Raw genomic sequence first — 8,909 nt, forward strand, 5'->3', positions numbered from 1 at the left:
GTTGTGTTCCTGTCTTGCTAGTTGTTTGGCATAGGGTGTCCAGCACTGTAGCCTGCTGGTTGTTGCATGGAGGTGGGTCTTGGCATTGAGATGGAGATCTCTGGGAGATTTTCGCCGTTTGATATTACGTGGAGCTGGGAGGTCTCTTGTGGACCAGTGTCCTGAAGTTGGCTCTCCCACCTCAGAGGCACAGCCCTGATGTCTGGCTGTAGCGCCAAGAGCCTGTCATCCACACGGCTCAGAATAAAAGGGAGAAACAAAACGAAAGAAAGAAAAAGATAAAATAAAATAAAATAATTAAAATAAAAAAATAATTATTAAAAAGATTTTTAAAGTAAATTTTTAAAAAGAAAGAAAGAACAACGAAACTGAAAAACAAATCCACCAATGATAACAAGTGCTGAAAACTATACTAAACAAAACAAAACAAAAACGGACGACAGAACCCTAGGACAAATGGTAAAAGCAAAGCTATACAGACAAAATCACACACAGAAGAATACACATACACACTCACAAAAAGAGAAAAAAGGAAAAAATATATATATCGTTGCTCCCAAAGTCCACCTCCTCAGTCAGGTATTCCACAGATGCAGGGTACATCAAGTTGACTGTGGAGATTTCATCCGCTGCTCCTGAGGCTGCTGGGGGAGATTTCCCTTTCTCTTCTTTGTTCGCAGAGCTCCTGGGATTCAGCTTTGGATTTGGCACCGCCTCTGCCTGTAGGTCGCCTGAGGGCATCTGTTCTTTGCTCATACAGGACGGGGTTAAAGGAGCAGCTGATTGGGGGGCTCTGGCTCACTCAGGCCGGTGGGAGGGAGGGGTACGGATGCGGGGTGAGCCTGCGGCGGCAGAGGCCAACATGACATTGTACCAGCCTGCGGTGCGCCGTGTGTTCTCCTGGGGGAAATTGTCCCTGGATCATGGGACCTTGGCAGTGGCGGGCTGCACAGGCTCCCGGGAGGGGAGGTGTGGATAGTGACCTGTGCTCGCACACAGGCTTGTTGGTGGCTGCAGTAGCAGCCTTAGCGTCTCATGCCCGTCTCTGGGGTCCGCGCTGATAGCCGCGGCTCGCGCCCGTCTCTGGAGCTCCTTTAAGCAGCGCTCTTAATCCCCTCTTCTCGCGCACCAGGAAACAAAGAGGCAAGAAAAAGTCTCTTGCCTCTTCGGCAGCTCCAGACTTTTTCCCAGACTCCCTCTTGGCTAGCCGTGGCGCACTAGCCCCCTTTAGGCTGTGTCCACGCCGCCAACCCCAGTCCTCTCCCTGGGATCCGACCGAAGCCCGAGCCTCAGCTCCCCGCCCCCGCCCGCCCCAGCGGGTGAGCAGACAAGCCTCTCGGGCTGGTGAGTGCTGGTCGGCACCGATCCTCTGTGCGGGAATCTCTCCGCTTTGCCCTCCGCACCCCTGTTGCTGCGCTCTCTCTCCGCCCACGAAGGGCCTTCCTAGTGTGTGGAAACCTTTCCTCCTTCACAGCTCCCTCCCACTGGTGCAGGTCCAGTCCCTGTTCTTTCGTCTCTGTTTTTTCTTTTGCCCTACCCAGGTACGTGGGGAGTTTCTTGTCTTTTGGGAGGTCTGAGGTTTTCTGCCAGTGTTCAGTAGGTGTTCTGTAGGAGTTGTTCCACATGTAGATGTATTTCTGATGTATTTGTGGGGAGGAAGGTGATCTCCACGTCTCACTCTTCCGCCATCTTGAAGCTCCTCCTTCTCATATTGCAGTTTTGTACATTTTTGCATCACTTATTCTGTCAATCTGTTTCAGCACATGTATAATAAAGCCTTATTATGTCTTCCTGGAGAATTGGCACATTTTATCTGTATGTAATGCCCCTCTTTCTCCCTGATAATTTTCCTTGTTCTGAAGTCAGCTTTGTGTGATATTAATAGTTATTTTAAATTAATAGCCTGGTCATTCAAGAATCTCTCCTGTACCTGAGAATTGTTTTGATGATTGCTTTCTCTCTTCACAATGTGTTTTCTCGTACCTTTTAGTATGCCTTCCAATTTTTGGTTGAAAACCAAATGTATGTTTTGGTTTTCAGGTGTATCAGGTAATTTGAGGCAAATAGGTCTTTAGTGTGAGGTTTTATGTGGCCTTAAACAGGAGTTAGGGTATGTTTAATGCTTGTCATAGCTGTAAGTATCAGGAGCTTCAGTATCCTCTAGTGCCCTTTAATTTTTCTTCCTGGTGTTTGAGTAGTCCCAGAAGCTCATTCTTGAGTAGAGTCTATGTCTTGCAGCTCTCTGTTTAAATCCACTGTTACTATATTGGGACTCTTATGATATATGGTGGTAAGGTATTTGGGATGGAATATGTTCTATTATGTTATGATTAAGACTGCAATGTTTTGGTGGAAGAAACTGTGCATAGGACTGTTTCTATGGACTGGACTATGAAAATCAGAGAAAGTTCTCAGCCTTTCTTTTTTTCCTTTTTTTTTAATCAGAGAGGAAAGCTGAAAAGGCTGGAGTTGCATAATTGCTCTTTCTCTAATCAGATAAAGCTTTGGCAAGCTAGTTTCCTTTGAGAAATAGCCTAAGATACGAAGAACAGAATGCACTGTGTATATATCAAAATATTTCCCTGTTTGCTGCATGAAGCATGAGGCAATTTTTTTAAAAAAATCTTTATGGTAAGAACATGGTTTGGCTCCTGCAGGAAGAATTCATGAATTGTGGTTGGCCCTCTAAGACTGGTTTCTGCAGACCTTTTAATTCTCAAGCTAGTTTACACCGTGTCTCCAGCAATTCATGTGTTCCTACAGTTTACTGGTTCGAGTGGCTTCTGCTCCCGGTTGGAATTTGTTCCTCTGCTGCACTGTGCAGTGACTGCCCTGGCCCAGTCCCTCCAAGTGAGAATTGGCACCTTCCTCATATCAGGCAGATTGTGGGTGGCTTCACGTTGCTCAGCTGTATGCAATTCCTCAGTACATTTTCAATTATGTTTGATTGTGATTACAAACAATACATTTTTGTTGAACAAAATCTTCTGTTGTTTCTTAGAAATATTCATTAACTGTTTTCATACAATTTGCATACTAATAAATGTGTTTTTCATTTCCTGAGCACATATATTAAAATATTCTGTCGTAACTATGGATTTTCAGGTGAACTTTGTAATTTGGTCAAGTTAATTGCTACACATTCTCATTCAATAATCCCTTGTATATACATGTTCGGGTATGTTTTTCCTCCGGTAAATTTTATTTTTATTTCTACATAGTTATGATTTTTGTCTTGAAACGAATTTCTCATTTGTCAGCGTCATGTGGCCAGAACCCACTGGGATCACAGCAGCAGTCAACAAGAGTGGTGTCATAAATTGTAGTACTCAGAATGACCACAAACCCTAAATGACTGGATTTATCAGTAAGAAGGTGCTCAAAAGGATTTACGATTTGGGCTTTTGCTAGGTGATTTGATTACTTTTCAGGGAAGCAAGATGTTTCTGGATGTCCTGGATGCTGCAAGAAGGTGAACTTTATTATAGGTAATCATAATCAATGTTTTATAGAAGACAAAAACAGCAAAGGCAATTTTTAGGAGAGTAAGGCAAGTGTAAGTGGGTGCAGGTGGCTGCAGCAAAGAGGAGAGTGGGTTGGGCCTTTAATGTATCAAGGAGTTGAGTTTGGGTATTCAAGGTTTGACCCTCCTATCCACTGGCACAAAGAGAAAAGAGGCATGTGACTACCTTTGTAACCTGATTGCCTATTGCAGACCAGGCAGGGTGAGTGGGTATCTACAACCAATTAACAGCCACACATCAAAAGTGGAATCAGTGTCTTTATTAAAATTGACTCCTGATGATTGACTGAATTATGCCACATCTCACAAGAATTTGAATAGCCATGTGAAAAGCACAAGCAACATGTTATAATTAAGATGAGGAAGTCTTGAAAAAAGCATTCCAATTCCAGTCATCCTAAGGAGTTGGAGAAATCACAGAACTTTCCCCGGGTGGCCAATAAATAGTCTATAGCCAACTAGTCATCAGCCACCACGGCTGCCAGGGAGTTCCCCTTCATGGAAAGCCTCTAAAACGTTAGTTGCCTGCTGCATGTGTTTAGAATGTTTCAGACATTTCTTGACTGGGATCAGTGATGTGAGTGTGTTGAATGGCATCGTGTGTACCCTGGGCAATGCCAGTGACTCCCAGGACAGTGAGTGCAATCGGTAGGAAAACAGCACATTTGTGTTGGGAAGGGCCACAGCGTATTATGAAGGAGGGTGCCCCAAATAAAATATTGACATCCAGGGTACAGAGTATAGGTGGTGTTAGGAGGAAGGTCCGGTGGTGGGATATGAGGGTTTGCTACTGGAAACTCTTAAACAAAAGGATTGTTGAGAATGACCATTTGACAGAAATGTCTCATGCAGAAAGGCCTCTATTTATAAGGTGTCACTAAGCCTAAGGATCAGAACAAAGTAATGGGCCCATGTACCGAGGTGGGGGTGGGTGGGAAGGTCTAACTAATGCCTCAAACAGCGGGAAGACTCATTTAGAAGTTAACACGGTTTGTCTAAGGAAGCCATTCTGGCTTCTATGAGGGCTGTATCCTGGGGTCATAGGAAGTAAAAGTGCCACGGAATGACTTTTTCTAGAGCCCAGTGTCTTAAGTTTTTGTTTGTTTGTTTTTGAGAAATGAGTAGGTCACATCAGTGTCTTGGTGAGTCATTCTGCTTTGGCTTCATCAATGGCGTGTCTAATAGGGTAAGTGAGGAATATGTCTATATAAGTATATACCATGGTCAGAGCATAGCAAGTAGTCCTGCTGAGGGTATGAAGGGTCCTATTAAGTCTATTTTCCATCAGCTGTAGGGACCCCTTCCTCTGCCTAGAGCTTTAGGGTAGAGGTCTCTCAATGGTTTCACATTTCATGGGCCCACAGAGCCAAGATTAATACCATCAGGTCTGAGAGGTTTCATACGTGCAGTTAGGAGTGACCTTGATTGGGTAACTGTAAGATATTCCCAGAGTTCTTTATTCCAGAGCAGTGATAAGGAGTTAGATAAGGAGTTCTTGTCACTACTGGTGGGACTGGATAGCAAGATCATTGGCAACGGTCAAAGGATCTGTGAAAATGTGCAGATGAGTTTGACTATTTGCCAGGGCATCCTGTAGTGCTAGCGTGCTTGCTGGAATTTGAGCAGATGCTTGGGTGCAGTTTTTATCAGGGATATCTTGTTTGATCAGGGGAAGAACCTGCCATTCTCTCCAGTGGACTCCATCAGGTGTGGTGGTAGCACATGGTCTATAAAGTATATGAACTCTCATGGTTCTTCATGTGATCCTAAGCGACTCTCCAAATGGCCAAAGAGTCTAGAAAATGGGTGACCTCCTCCAGAACAACTGCATTACTCAGAAGGGAACACACTTCCTCCTGTAGTTGAGATGTGCCAGAGGTCCCATTTTTGGCTTTATCCTGTAGGTACCATTGTCTTTACAATGAGGAAGCCTCTGTGGTGAAAAAAGCCTGAGGGAGCCTGGCTTCATGACCCAAGACAAAATGGAAAGCTGGCTAGAGTCTAGATCCTTTTGTTTTCCTGTTCAAAATCTGCAGATTTTTAAGTAATTTGTAAGTAAGCAAGTAGAGATGATAATTATGGGACAGCTGGGATTGTTGCAGCTGAGAGGTATGTGCCCATGACATGGGTTTGACCGCTGTTTCTTCCACCATCTCAGCTCACAGCCCCCTGGTGTTGCCACAGAGAAATTTTCCAGAGTGGGGCAGGTGTGGATTTCTAAAGATGTTTGCCAGTAGGAGGCACAGACTAGGCTTCAGCTGGAAAATGTAGAGCTGGAAATGGCCTTAAGATGAGCCTGGAAAAGATATGATACTGATGATCATGAATTAGGATGTTCCCAGGCAGATTCCACTTGGGGAGACTGTGGGATACACCTTTATGTTTCAGAACCATAGTACTTACAAGGATCTGACCGTGGAACCTAACTCAAAAGATCTGGGAGCCCTCTCACTCCACTCCTGTTATGAGATGAGGGCCAGTGCAGCCCTAGAGGGTGTTTTCTAAATTAAGATGAGATTTCAAGAGAGGCCTGTTGAGGACTGAGTCCTCCTTCCTGGTCCTTCAATTCTTCATAAATAGTACCAAAAGGTGGTGGAAATAACTGTTGCACATGTAAAAATCAAGATTCAGCAAAGTTTAACATTTTCCTAGCATGTGAAAGCATTGTTTTTGTTTGTTTTTTGTTATTTTAAATATGTATATATACCACGTTTTAAGTGTAGTTGTGAGTTCTCACAAATGTACAGTAACACTACCACCAAAAGATGGGTTATACTCCATCACCCCAAAAGAACATTTTTGTGATGCCCCTTTCTACCAAACCCCTTCACCACTGACTGATGTTTTAGGTCCCTATGTATGCCTTTCCAGAATGTAACATAAATAGAACATATTGCCACTTGAGTCATCTGTGAAATTTGATGCCATCTTTTCTTTCAAAGTGAGTAATTTCTTACAGTGTTATTCTTCTTTTTAAAAATATTTATTTATTTGGCTGTGTCAGATCTTAGTTGCAGCATATGGGCTCTTCAGTTGCAGCATGCAGGATCTTTAGTTGCAGCACATGGGATCTAGTTCCCTGACCAGGGATTGAACCTGGGCCCTTTGCATTAGGAGCGCAGAGTCTTAGCCACTGGACCACCAAGGAAGTCCCTTGCAGTGTTCTTCTGAGTTTAAAATTTTGACAAGTGTTCAGTTAAGTTGGTGGCATACATTAGGCTTTCAAAACTGAGATTCCATTACTGTGAGCTCTGTACGTTTGGGTAATAACCTCTTCTACCCATGGTTAACCTTCTCGTTAAGATGTTAGGAATGATGGAAGGAATGATTGGTAGGGACGTCAAAAGGGAGACTAATAATTATGAAATGACAATCTTTACAGTGCTAAGAAAATGTAAGTTAGCACTAAAAATGGACAGAATTTGGCTTTCCTTTGCTCTTTAATAAAACTCAGAGCTGTTACTTTTGTATCCTCCTACTCTAGAATATGTGCTGGAAGTCTAAGCATATGGAAATGATAACTGTGAACAGTAAGATGGGATATGAGGCTTTGTGGGTCACTGAAAAAAGCTTTCAACTAATTCTCTTATAGAAAGGCATTAAAAATTTCCACTATCTCCTTTCACATTAGGATATTACTCAAAATGATACCCTCTCTCTGTAGCTCACCTCAGTAATTCCTTGGATAATTTGCCTTCTAAACATCCATAGCTTTTTTTGTTGTTTCCACCAGGAAATCACAGTAGACTTACATAAATATCACTCTACTCACAGGATAAACTCAGGATGGGCTAGAACAGTGCAGATGAACATAACCTTTTCTCAGACTGGGGGGAACTCCAGGGCTAAACAGAGTATATACTGTGTCAGTCAGTATACAAGCAAAATGAAAATGCCAAATATAAAACTTGAAATAGTTAAAGTGAATAGTTTCTTAAAGGATGTTAAACAATAAGATGCCACAAATATCTGTGGCTAGATCAAAGAAAGTCTCAAGTCCCAGAAACCTATGTCCAAACTCATGATCACATGTTGTATACAGGAAACTGCAAAAATGAAGATGAACCATATCTATATCTTTACCTATATGGAGAATCTTTACCATTAATCAAAGAAAGCAGGACTTTCTACATTGCTGCCCTCTATCTACTTCCACACCCAAGCAGTTCCTGTAAGTTAATAGAAATCCAAGTGATCAATGATGACATCCTCACTCACTTGAGGCTCCTACCCTCATAAGAAAGATATACACACACTCCCAGCCTATTATCTCACACGTCATTATTTACTTTCCTTCAAAGCTCTCATTTCCATCTTATAAACCAAAGCTTTATCATTTGTTAACTATCTCCCTTTTCCCACAAAAATATGACCACCAGGACTGTAAGAACTCGTTTCATGCCTCTATATCCAAATCCTAGAGTGCCTTATTTGTGCTAAATTGGGTAGGTGTTGAATCTAGTGCCAGGTATGTTGAAATAGCATCAAGAGTATAGTCTCTGAGCAAGAAATGCTTAACTGGAACAGTGATCCTTTCTCTCTTGCTAGGTTTGTGTTCTCTCACAATTTACCTGAACATATAGGTCTCAGCTGAGTTATAAAGGAGATATTAAAAGGTATCATATATTTTACTAAGAATTGAATTTATATATTTTCACTGAGGTACTTTATGGTAAACATTATCCATCCAGTATAACACAGGAAGTGTAAGAGTGTTTAGATAATGGGTAGGAAAGGCAAAAAGCGACACCGGGGGACTGGATGCTGGCCTTGTGTTCTTTCATCATGTTGAAGAGAAAAATTTCAAACACTTCATCAGACAAAGCTGTTCAGTGATCACAAATGGATCAAGACAAAAATAAGGGTATTTTGTAACCATACACTAAAAATGATGAGACAATTCCAAATCATAAAAATGACCAAGATTCTCCTCTTCTTAATAATATGACTGACTGCGGAGCTTCCCGTGAATTAGATTTAGCTTCACTACACTGTTTTCGTCTTCTAGAAAACACTGATTATGATAACCTATAATAGAATTAAGTTCACCTTCTTGCGGCAACCAGTACATCCAGAAACATCTTGCTTCCCTGAAGAGTAATCAAATCACCTAGCAAAAGCACAAATCGTAAATCCTTTTGAGCACCCTCTTACTGATAAATCCAGTCATTTAGGGTTTGTGGTCATTCTGAGTACCACAATTTATGACACCACTCTTGTTGACTGCTGCTGTGATCCCAGTGGGTTCTGGCCACATGACGCTGACAAATGAGAAATTCGTTTCAAGACAAAAATCATAACTATGTAGAAATAAAAATAAAATTTACTGGAGGAAAAAAATACCCGAACATGTATATACAAGGGATTATTGAATGAGAATGTGTAT

The 8,909-nt window shown here is 42.0% G+C and overlaps 1 non-coding gene across 1 annotated transcript; it reads right to left on the reverse strand.

Moving 5' to 3' along the window:
• Positions 1 to 6,598: 6,598 nt before the first annotated feature.
• On the reverse strand, positions 6,599 to 6,671 carry TRNAR-CCU (transfer RNA arginine (anticodon CCU)). The gene has a single exon. It is a non-coding gene; the product is annotated as a tRNA-Arg (tRNA).
• Positions 6,672 to 8,909: the final 2,238 nt, after the last annotated feature.

The sequence above is a fragment of the Physeter macrocephalus genome, chromosome 2 (assembly GCF_002837175.3).
Source record: "Physeter macrocephalus isolate SW-GA chromosome 2, ASM283717v5, whole genome shotgun sequence".
Classification (NCBI taxonomy): domain Eukaryota; kingdom Metazoa; phylum Chordata; class Mammalia; order Artiodactyla; family Physeteridae; genus Physeter; species Physeter macrocephalus.